Source organism: Phacochoerus africanus, chromosome 12 (assembly GCF_016906955.1).
Source record: "Phacochoerus africanus isolate WHEZ1 chromosome 12, ROS_Pafr_v1, whole genome shotgun sequence".
Taxonomy (NCBI): Eukaryota; Metazoa; Chordata; class Mammalia; order Artiodactyla; family Suidae; genus Phacochoerus; species Phacochoerus africanus.
In genome coordinates, this window is record NC_062555.1 from 20,373,580 (window position 1) to 20,386,243 (window position 12,664).

The 12,664-nt window shown below is 38.9% G+C and overlaps 1 protein-coding gene across 11 annotated transcripts in view; it reads right to left on the reverse strand.

The window, feature by feature from the left end:
- Nucleotides 1-12,664, reverse strand: part of CDC42BPA (CDC42 binding protein kinase alpha) — a 289,959-nt gene that overhangs the window by 164,530 nt on the left and 112,765 nt on the right. The window lies entirely within an intron of this gene.

Sequence of the window (12,664 nt, forward strand, 5' to 3'; positions counted from 1 at the left end):
GAGCTGTAGCCACCGGCCTACGCCAGAGCCACAGCAACGTGGGATCTGAGCCACGTCTGCAACCTACACCACAGCTCACGGCAACGCCGGATCGTTAACCCAGTGAGCAAGGGCAGGGACCGAACCCGCAACCTCATGGTTCCTAGTCGGATTCGTTAACCACTGCGCCACGACGGGAACTCCTTAGTAATATATTTTTAATTACTGAATATAGACTTTTATTATCTGGTAGGGACAGTCTTTGTCACTGCATATTTATGCTTATATATGCTGTGAATTTCTTAATAAATATATCCCTAAGTATCCATATGTTTAGATATTACACACGGAGTCTCTTCTTCGACTGTAATTGCCCAGTCCTCTCCAAACTGCAGCAGCATGAGCAGAAAAGTGACTGTTGTCTCAGATCAGTCACTGTGTTTCAGGGTCTGTGGCAGACACAGAGATATGCTGCCTCTTTCAATGGAGGGCTTTGACCCAGATGGCAGTAGACAGCTCCCCAGAGGCGGTCTCTTTAGAGTTACAGAGAGCCTCTTCCCCAAAAGGCCTGTCTTTCTTGGACAACCCAGAGCCACTGGATTATTTACAGAGAAATATAAGACTCAGCCATTTCAAGTAAGTGAACAACAATTCTTATGGACCACAGGCTCTCCAGAACTGCTGGTAGAACTGACTGAGCCTTTGGCCTGCCATGCAAACTGACTTCTTCTGCCTAATCCTTCTTCCTCAAACCTCCCTTTCAAAGGTGTTAATCCTAATACTCCTTGTATTACACATCCTGTCTGTGTACCTGCTTCTAGAAAACACAATGTGTTGCATGGCAATGGATAAATGGAACAATAGGCCAGCAAATTCCATTTTTTGATACAAGAAGCCAAATAACACCTGGCATTCAGAACCACCCTGAGTCAGTGACATCTTGCAAATAAGGTGGCAGCCAGCTAACCAGGTATTGTCAACAAAGGAAGTGAAAGGGAAATTCAGCCAAAACATTAGTTCAAACTTTGACAATCCATAAAAATTAAGAAAGAATAAGAAAATGTTTAGAAGAGATGAAATCTCTACATTATCACTGTAAAATTATTACTCGAGTTTCTTCCTAATTTGAATATGAATCATTTATCATTAAAGTTTTTATAATCTGTAATTTTCCTTGTTCACAAGCATAGGCAAATAACATCTGACTTATAATGAACATTACTTTAAAACTCTAAGACAAAATTAATATTAAAATGATACAGATTTTTGTTTATAACATTAAGAATAAAAGAGAATTAGAAAACAATGACCGTACTGAAATATTCTATATGTTCACTAAATATTTCAATATTCTATAAATTCACTAAAACATCAGTAACAGAGAATGATTATTATAAATATTATACCTATAACAGTAAAATGTGGCTATAACAACATAAGTTAACCTTCAAAGCAGTAGTTTTCAACTCTGGCTGGACAACAAAATCAATTAATGTGAGGCTGCTTCGCTATAGATACCTCTGCCGCAATCCAGACACCACAAATAAGAAAACTGCATAGGGAGTGGTTACTGAGAACTGCTAATTTAAGACATGGATCTCTCCTTCCATCAACATTATGTCAGTGACTCTCATTTGGTTCCTTTCCATCATTTACATCAACTGGGGGAGAAGATCTCACATAAGAGTGCTTCTGTTTTCTTTTTTCAGGGCTGTAGCACATGGAAATTCCCAGGCTAGGGGTCAAATCACAGCTACAGCTGCTGGCCTACACCACGGTCACAGCAATGCCAGATCCGAGCCGCATCTGCTCACAGTCACGTTGGATCCTTAACCCATTGAGCAAGGCCAGGGATCAAACCCACAACCTCATGGTTCCTAGTTGGATTCGTTTCCCCTGTGCCACGACAGGAACTCCTACATTTGAATTCTTAATAGAAACATTAATTTGAGGCTCACCTTATAACTGAGAAAAGTTATTCATAACACTCTGTCATAAACTTTTCTCAAACTTATCTTTCTCAATGCATAGTAAAAAATATAAACAATAAAAAACTAATGATTATATATATAATGCTGGGGACTATAAAATAACAAAGGCTGCCAAAATCCTCATCTTTTTTTTATAACATATCCTTCAAAAACCATCTAGATACAATCACCAAGAGGAAACAGGTGAAAATGACAACTCACATCTACACTGTAACTCAAAATCTACCACAAAATTAAAATCATTTCTACTTAACGGAAAGAAATATTCAAATCCAGCAGATCCACCTCTACAGTGCATGTAAAAGGCTCTACCTTGGAAAGAGACCATGGGGATGAAAAGAAAAGAGCAGGGGTGATAAAACAAACTTTACTATCCATTGTTGCTATATGGAAAAGTCCTATCATGAATGGGGTAAGACGTAGGGAATGGGGGAACTGGATAAAGGATACATGAGTTTTTTTGTACTCTCTGCAATTTCCTGTGAATCTATAATGATTTCAAATTAAATTTTTTTGACTCAAATTATCTTAAAAAATTTATGGGCTTTTTATTTTATGCTCCTCATTGTCTTCTAATACATTAACATGATCTCTCTAACAAAGTATTTACTTAAACAATATCCTATAAAATGAAAAACCTTCTAAAATTGTGTAATAGGCAACAATTTCTAATTTGAGAACCAATCACCGGTAACTTTAATGTGTTTTGTAAGAAATCCTAAAAGACGGAAAGTTTTTGTCAGTGACCCTCCTATGACCTTGTCTCTCCTAGCCCAGCTGTTCTCACATTCCCTCTTGCCCATGATCCTTGCCCCACTCCTCTGGAAAAATCCCAACTGGCCAACCACCAGCTCCTAAACTGCAAGAATTGCTTTCTCTTCTGAGAACTGCCTCTGACACTACAGGCACACCTTGAAGATATTGCAGGTTAGGTTCCAGATCAGTGCAATAAAGCTGCTACCACAATAAAGCAAGTCACACAAATTTACTGGTTTCCCAGTGCATGTAAAAGTTATGTTTACACTATACTGCAGTATGGTGAGTGTGCAAGAGCATTATGTCTAAAGAAACAATGTACACACCTGAATTTTAAAACCTTTATTGATTAAAAATGCTAAACATCATCTTACAATGCAAGGCTACCATAAACCTTCAATTTGTAAAGAGTGTAACATTTTGTTGTGCAAAGGAACAAAGCACGATATTCGCTCCACTTGACCTGTCTTGCTATGGCTCTATAAAAGCCTAAGCAAGACTTTCATAAGGTAATGCCCAAGTCAGCTTGGGCTGCCAGGACACATACTGTAAACTGGGTGGCTTAAACAAAGAAATTTATTTTCTCACAGTTCTGGAGGCTGGGAAGTCCAAGATGAAGGTCCAACAAGGTTTGCCTTGTAGTTAGGACTATTTTCCTGCCTTGCAGATGACTGGCCTTTAGTTGCGTCCTCACATGGCCTTTCCCTGGTAGTGCACATTGAGATAGACAGAGAGTACTCCCTGCTATCTCCTTTTAAAGGACACTAATCTCATGTAGAGGTATAATGACATCATCTAAGCTAATTACCTCCTAAAGGCACACTGGGGATTAAGAACTTCAACATATGAATTTAAGGCAGGGGGCACATATCATCATTCCATAACAAGTAGGATATTCTTCAAAACTTTCTCATGCCCTAGCACTCTGAATAAAGGCTTATGCTTAGTTAGCATTTATCCAACTGATTTTCTTCTACAGTTTCTATTCATTAAATAATCAACTAAGAATTGAATATTCATTATGTACCACAGACTGCGCTTGGTGCTAAGGTTACCAAATATATATCTGAGATTAACCAAGGCGTTTCTACTGAAAAAATTAAATAATAAGAAATGGAGGAAAACATAAGTTATAATTTATCTATTTTAAAATACCATGTAAGGAGTTCCCATCCTGGCTCAGTGGTTAACGAATTCGAGTAGGAACCACGAGGTTGCGGGTTCAATCCCTGGCTTGCTCAGTGGGTTAAGGATCCGGCATTGCCATGAGCTGTGGTGTAGGTTGCAGACTTGGTTCGGATCCTGCGTTGCTGTGGCTCTGGCGTAGGCTGGTGGCTACAGCTCTGATTTGACCCCTATCCTGGGAACCTCCATATGCCATGGGTGCGGCCCTAGAGAAGGCAAAAAGCAAAAAAAAAAAAAACTAAAAAATAAAAATAAATAAATAAAATACCATGTAAGTACTTATGTAAGAAATGCTAATAGATCATTATAAATAGTTCAATAGATTTTTCTTTTTATTTTTTTTAGATTTTTCTTTTTAATAATGTATTCTCAACCAGATGGTACTCCCATAACAACATGAAATTACTTTAAAATGTAGTTATATACTGTTATGATATCTAGGCACTCTGTCTTCATTGAAATCTACTTGTTTCAAAATTTGTACTAATTCATTTGACTTTTTTGATAAATCTAATATTATATTATAAAAATTAACAACTCTTGAAACAGCTAAAGCACACCAAAAAAAAAAAAAATCATTAATGACAGTCACAGATTTTTCTGGATTGGTGAGTAAAAACAACTCACTGCTGTGTATTAAAGAGAAAAAAAATGAAAAGAAAAAAAGAATAAAAACAAGATGAAAGAAATTCAGAGGTATATGGCTACTAAAGTCTGGGTATTTTAGCATGCAAAGTAAATTTCAAGGCCCCCCCCAAAAAAAGGCCTCCTTAGTAATAAGAGGGATCTCTAAATCATGATTGAAGAAAATTATTTCACTAGTAATACATAACAAGTAAATTTGTAATACTTCACTTTCCCGGAGAAAGTGGCAGGGAGGGAGGGTGCTGGTATGACTATATGATTCTTCCCTCCTCACACCTCATTTCTCTACCAGATGCAGAGTTCAAGAACCAGGGCTGCAAATGGGGGTCCCAGAAAGAACTCCTAAGAAAGGAATTCTAGCCTTTAAACCTCCACGTTGGAATTCCGAAGGGCCTGATAGGGTGTGTTATGCCTTCATCCCACCTGGTAAAGACAAGCCTGGCAGGGAATATCGCTGGATTGCTCAGTAGTTGAGGTAGTCACTAATTCTCTATCTACACAACCCTACCTTGCATCAATGCACTGAGATGGAGGCACTTGCGAGACAAGTATTGCTGCTGGCAGTGTGGACCAACACAGTGGTCAAACCAAACATTCTTTCCAAAGGACAAAAAGTTTGGGCAAAACAAAGTAACAAATGGAGAGAAGGAAAAGTAAAAACCACGGATAAAAGAATGAATAAATACGTTACGCAAGGGAAATCCAATATTGCAGTGATGTTCTGTGAGAGGCTCAGATCAAGAGATGATGTTGCCTCCTAGTTCAGTTACACCAGATACCTGAAGGACTGAAGCTTTACATTGCTGAGACAACTCCTGCTTTTGGAACCTGGCACCATCAAATGAAAGCCTACAACCCTGAATGCCATCGCTCTGAGAGATAATTTAGTTACATGACATGATGATGAACTAGAGGCGGATGCCTCAGTGGGACACTGATAATATACCACCATTTTTTAACTTTTATACTGCCATATTGTCATATGGTATCAACACTGGCCTTGCTGATAAGATCCGACCACATTATGATGATACTGGTGTTAATAATTAAATATACTGGGAGATTCAGTTAAAGTCCCCTCAGGATCCAATAAAAGATCAGCTGGAGGAAGAACTAGATTTAGTTAAACATCAGCTAGTTCCTATACTAAACAGTTCTGCCCAAGTTTATGATATGGCACAAATACCTATAGATCAAAGGGGAAAAATAAGTCATTAAACTAGTCAAAATATGAAAATGTATGTAACTGCCTTAAGAGATGAATTGATGGTTTCCTTTTTCTTTTTATGGCTGCTCCTGTGGTATAGAGAAATTCCCCAGGCTAAAGGTCAAATCGAAGCTGCAGCTGCCGACCTACACCACAACCACAGCAACACCAGATCTGAGCCACATCTGCAACCTACCCCGCAACTTGTGGCAATGCCAGGTTCTTAATCCACTTCGCCACAATGGCAATTCCAGAGGTTTCTTTTTTTATCCCTTTTATTTATCCCTACCTTATGCTAGGTTCCTCCAAATGACAGACATATTCATACTGATACTATTTACTGTGTCCATCATATAAGTGCTATACTAAATGTAATGTCCCAAAAACTATGATCATTTTGTTGTAGGAGAGCCTTGGCTAAAGGCCAGGAAGCGGCCTGTACAGTGAAGAACTAATCTTAGCCAAAGAGAGGTCTGGCCTTTGCTGCAACTACCGAGAGGTGATCTCTAGGCCTTAGAACATCATCACAGGAGTATCTTTGTCTGGGGCCTTTGGCCACCAGACAGACTAACAGTGTCACTTATGATGGATGTGATTTATTTGGACTGTACAGTAACCGTTTCAAAGGGTCTGGAAACTAAAGGTATCATCCCGCTCAGGGAAGGGCTGGGGACTAAAGGTCAGGCAGTATGTGATGGAGCACCCCCAAAGTCTCAGGTGAGTTGCTCTGGTTGGCAATGCTCCACATGTATTGTCATACATGGATGCTGGGAACATACTGCTGCCCTAATTCCGTAAGGAGAAGAGGAAAGAACCTCTGCGGTCTGTACTTCTCTTGACATCTGCCCTGTGCACTTCTCCTAGATGACTTTAACCTGCACCCTTCCATGTAATAAACCGTAACTGTAAATAGAAAAGCTTTCAGCGAGTCCTATAAGTCCTTCTTGCAAATTATTAAAACTAAAAGTGGTTTTGGGAACCCTCCTGAACCTATAATTAGTGCCAAAATTAAGACGACCTTTTGAGACTGTTTCAACGCTGAAGTTGACCCAAATTCTTTGCAGTTACTAAAATACCAAATGCACTGTACTATAGTGACTTTTTATATAAAATGATCCCTATAATGGTGCATATCCCAACTTCGCCTACAGCTCTACCTTGACAATTTCTAACTATTAATATTACCTATTCTTTAGTAATCTCAAGATAATGTACAAATACCTCCTCCTCCATTAGCAGTACCAAAAATTTCAGTTTTGAAATGTGCCTGAGGCCTGTGGGGGACTGACAGGAGTTTTACATTAGCCTCAGGCTTCAAAGCATTTCTATGTCACTGTAAAAGTGAAATGACTTTACATATACCAAGAGGATAACTGCCAAATCACACCCGCGAATTCAGGCTGAAAGAGATGAAATGTGCCCAAAGCCCAGGTGGAGGCCCAGCATCCATTCATCCTTCATAAAATTCTTACGGGGTAAGGGATGAAAAACTCTTTAGAACTAAATTCTGTGTGAATTCCCTCAGAAGGTTTCATTAAAATAGATTTGATCCATTTCCTGTAATGCATCAGTACACTTCCCTCTAGAGTTCACCATGTTATATAAAATAGTATTAACATTAAGCAGATGAGGTTAATAAACACTGGAATCATAAATCTTGAATATGGAACAAATTCCATGAGGAAAAAAAAATAGGAATTATGAAGAAATCCATGAAAACTGAATTATTTTTTGTCTTTTGTTTTATTTTTGGACTAGGTTAAGGAGAGATTTCTTTAAAAAATATTTTTCCATCCTAAGGATTTGTTCAAGCAAGAACTTAGTGTTTAAAACAAACACAAGAAAGTAGACACACTCCATTACGTGCCACAAAAACCAGCTTAATTTGACTTCAGAGACAAATTCTATCCAACAAAAAGTTAGCCTGCCTGAGTCCTTAAGACCCTTGCCTGATCAGAAATGTGAACATTTTTACATGATAAGCTATACCAAGTAAAACAAGTAAAGGTAAACATGAAAAATACGAAAATATAATAACTTCTGCCCATCAGTCATTTTTTTCCTAGTTTAGCTTTACTTTTAAATGTAAGTTCTATCTCATGATTTCTTACTTGTACCTGTATTTTGCCATTATTTTATTGCATGCTTTCTTATTTTAAACTACCTAAATCTAATGTGGAATGAGGTGCGAAAGACAGGAATAAATAAATGATGAGATAAGTAACTACTCTATGAGGAAATATAATCCAGAGGGAGCACCACACAAAGACTGATGTAGCACTTTTTAAGCTTATGCATAGTCTAAATACCAGATGCAGCAGCAACTGTTCCTAAAATATGATTTGACAAAGGGAATGTTATGGTGCAGCAACCTACTAACCCATACCCAGTAAGGAGACCTTGAAACAACCATAAGCGTTCCCTGTCTGGATGAAGAAAACCTCTAGAGATAACATAATAAAATCCATGCACTGAACACAACAGAGGAAATGGTCATAGTCTATGTTTCCAGAAACTTTAAAATGAAGAAAATAAGGAAAATATAAAAATAAGTAATTTGGAGTTCTCATTGTGGCTCAGTAGAAAGGAACCTGACTAGCATCCATGAGGACGCAGGTTCGATCCCTGGTCTCATTCAGTGGGTTAAGGATCCAGTGTCACATGAGCTGTGGTGTAGGTCACAGATGCGGCTCAGATCCCGTGTTGCTGTGGCTATGGTGTAGGCTGCCAGCTGCAGCTCCAATTTGACCCCTATCCTGAGAACCTCCATATGGCACAGGTGTGATCCTAAAAAAGACAAAAGAAAAGGAAACACAAGTCGGGTAGGAGAGGTGGAGTCATGCTAGAGCAGATTCATACCCCAGGTAGGTGACCCACAAACGGGAGGATAGTTACAATGACAGAGGTTCTCCCCAAGAGGTGAGGGGCCCAAGCCCCACACTGGACTCCTGAACCAGGAGTCCTACACTGGGAAGAGGCGCCTAGAGAATATTCGACTTTGAAGGTCAGCGGGGCTTAGTCTAGGGAGAACAGAGGCTGTGGGAAGTAGAGACTCCACCGGGGAAAGGGCACACACACACCTCTCATGCTCAAACCTAGGGCATAAGCACTAATTTCAAAGGAACCTAGGTCAGACCTACCTGCTGATGTGGAAAGTCTTCTGCTTTACAGAGGGAGGAGGTGACTGAGGCTGACCTTGGAGACTTAGGCACTGGCAGCAGCCAGTTTTTGGAGCTCCATTCCACCATGGGGACAGTGATGCTGACGAGTACCATTTTGGAATCTTCCCTCTAGCTTCTTAGCACTGGGCTCCAGTCCCACCCACCAGTGAGCCAACATATACTTTGGGACACCCTGGACCCCACAAACTGTTGTGTCAGGAGCTGCCCCCCTCCCCATAGTCTGACACCAGCCCTGGGAACCCCGAGCCCTGCTGCCAGACCCCAGGGCCTGGCTCTGCCCACCAGTTGGCCAGGACTAGCCACATGACCTGACCCCAGTAGGTGGGCAACAGGCTCTGGAATTCCTGGACCCAGACCACTAGTGAGCCAACACTAGCTGTGGGGCCCCCTGGAGTTCTATAACAAAACAATCTGCCAACCATCAAAGACCATCCCCTCTCAATCAAAGTAGTATCTAATAAGGTAGTCCAGTTGGGAGGCATAATGTACAGTACTCTTAAAATGGTGCTATCATAGCAGACAACACTAGAAACAGAAAGTAAGGTAAAATCTTAGTTACTGAAGGACACACGATATCAGCAGGTACTATTCTGACACCAGAATCAGTATTCTAATTATCTTTGTATATCATCTATGTAGTATTGAGAAACACCATGCGAGTCCTCATCTTTCCATTTGTCACCTGAAACTAAACCATAAGATAATCAGACACAATATTGTAATCAGATCAATCTTATTACTTTGCTGTCATCCTAGTGGGATTTTGTGTCTTTAATTGTTAACATTTTTGAAGTGGTAGCTGACAACTTGAACACAAAATCTAATGCTAAGTTTAGTTTAGCATGTTCATTTAGAATTAAGGTGGTTTTTTTTTTTCCCAACCTATAATTAGGGCTTACTTTACTATAACCCAACATTTGGCACATACTTTAATCAACCTGAGTCAGATATAACATATGATGCTGTTTAGTTGTTAGAAATAACTCTATTCACTAATTTCACATTTAAGCGAAAAGAGAGGCCACACTTTTAAAATGCAAGCTGCTTATCCAGCAAATCAAAAATGGAAATGCAGGCATTGAAACTTTAAGTTGAAAAACAAAGTGCACCTATGGCAAAGTCTAAAAGCTGAGTTGAGAGGTGACTGAAAAGAAGGTATTTCATGACTGCCAAGTAGTGTTTCAATAAACACGGGGGCGCGTGGGGGGGGGGTAACCACTTTGTTAAAAGCATAGGGGGACATGGACATGCTTTTATAATGTTGATAGTTCTTGAGACAGTTGACCCTTGAACAACATTGGTTTGAACTGGACTTTTTTATATGGTAAATACTGCAGATGAAGGAACCTCAGATATGTCGGAACCAAGGTTACAGAGGGCAGACTATAAAGTTATAGATGGGTTTTCAACCACATGAGTGTTGGGGTCCTAACCTCCACAATGTTCCAGGGCAACCTATGTTGTATTTTTCTAAGTATTCAAGCACTACCTTTAACATTAAAATAGTGATAAAATATTACATCTGAACCTTAATGGTCATTCTTTGTAAATGGTGTTTACTTTGGTTCTCCTTCCTTAGCTAAGCTATTTCAAGCTCTTGAAATGTCTTCCTCCTATCCTATACGTGACCTTTCCCAAGAGGTCTTCTTGATTCCCCTGTTTGGCTACCTTATTTATTCTTTTATTTTACACCTCCACCATGTTTAGTAAATAATTTTTACTACTTTTTAACCTATTTTTGTCATCATTTAATTGCTCTCTATATTACAGTTAAACTTATCCAAATAACTTCTCAAAATGAAGGAATATTTCTTTCATTCCTGTTGTGTCTCTCACCCAAGAAAATAGCTAGAACACTGAGAAAACAATACTGGTTGAACAATACTTTCACGATGAATGAATTTACAAAATTAAAAGTGTGTCCAACTTGGGCACAACAATGAGCCTACGTGTTTTCTTAAAGTCGTCTTTCAAAAGACAATAAAAGGAAGGTAAAGAGCATATTATATAACTTAACATAAAAGCAGGTGATATCTTACAGCTGCTCCCACTACTACTTCCGACACCCAGGATGGAAGCATCCACAGGAAAAAAAGAGATTATTAAACATCTGCTTGAAATGTCTCAGCCAAGACAGTGCTGTAATTACATATAAAGGGAGAGATGACTGGCTTTTACTAGGACATCTTACCTCTACTCTCATTATTCTCCTCCTAACCTCTGGCTGCCGCTCCTCAGTGTGCTTCCATGTTCACTGAAGGGCACAGGGAAAGACGAGGAGGGAGGGAGAAGAGGTGTGGGAGTGGTCAGAGATGGAGAGGGCTTGTATGCGTGTGCGGGCATGAGTATGTGGCCACGTGCAGAAGGCATGATGACTTTAAGATAAATCAGATTATTACATGTGATTCTGAAGGCAAAACTAGGATCAATGATAAGGAGAGAAGAAATTCAGCTTAACATAAAGTAAAATTCTGTAACACTGGAGCTGCCCAACAATGGAATAAATAGGATTCATTTAACATTAAGTACTTTGTAAAATTAGAGGTACTTAGGCAGTGCTTAGTGTTAAAATGGTTATCAATCCATATGTCAATATCAGAAAAATAGCTGTTATCCAGAATGTTGTATTGAGAAGAATTATAAGGCTGCATATATAGTCAGTAGAAAAGTGTCCTGTGATCAGTTAACAATATTTGTCACTTGTGATAGAATATGATGGAAGATAATATATGAAAAAGAATATATAAAGAATATATATACTCATTCATATATATATATATATATATATACACACACACATATATATGAATGACTGGGTCACTTTGCAGTACAGTAGAAATTGGCACAACATTGTAAATCAACTATAAAGATAGTTTTTTTAAAAAAGAATATTTGTCACAAGCCTGGCAGAAGGAGAGTAACACATATCTCATTTTTACTATCTCTAATCTAGATGAATTATTTTCAGAAGTAATCATTCTTGGTTGAGAATTTAGATGTGAATTGAGTAAAGCTGTTCTCAACTCCACAAGTCTAAGACTAACATTCTTCCAATATTCAAGGACACTTTAAAAATATCTTTAAATGACAGTCCTCAGCTAGGATCTTGGGTTACTGCTTAATCAATAAAAAAGCAGTTTGGCTTCTCCTCCTATCATTCACTCTTGAGCCACACAATACCATCTTAAAAACTGTACTGAGCTTTACAATTTTCAAAGTATGTTCATGTCTTTGTTTTCAATAAAATGTGCGACTATCAACAGAGAAAAGTATGTGAATAGAAAAGTGAAACTGAGATCTATAAAATACATAAATTTTAACCAAAAAATCCTTCTTTTAATAATGTCCTGGAGTTCCCTTCGTGGCTCAGTGGTTAATGAATCCGACTACGAACCATGAGGTTGCGGGTTTGATCCTTGGCCTTGTTCAGCGGGTTAAGGATCTGGCATTGCTGTGAGCTGTGGTGTAGGTTGCAGATACAGCTCGGAAACCCCGTTGCTGCAGCTCTGGTGTAGGCCAGCAGCTACAGCTCCAGTTCGACCCCTAGCCTGGGAACCTCCATATGCTGAGAAAGCAACCCTAGAAAAGGCAAAAAGACAAAAAATAAATAAATAAATAAAATTTAAAAAAAAAATAATGTCCTAAAACTTCATTACTAATTAAGTCAATCAGCATAAGAGGCCTACATCTTAAAAAAAAACCACAGAAAGAAAATTATT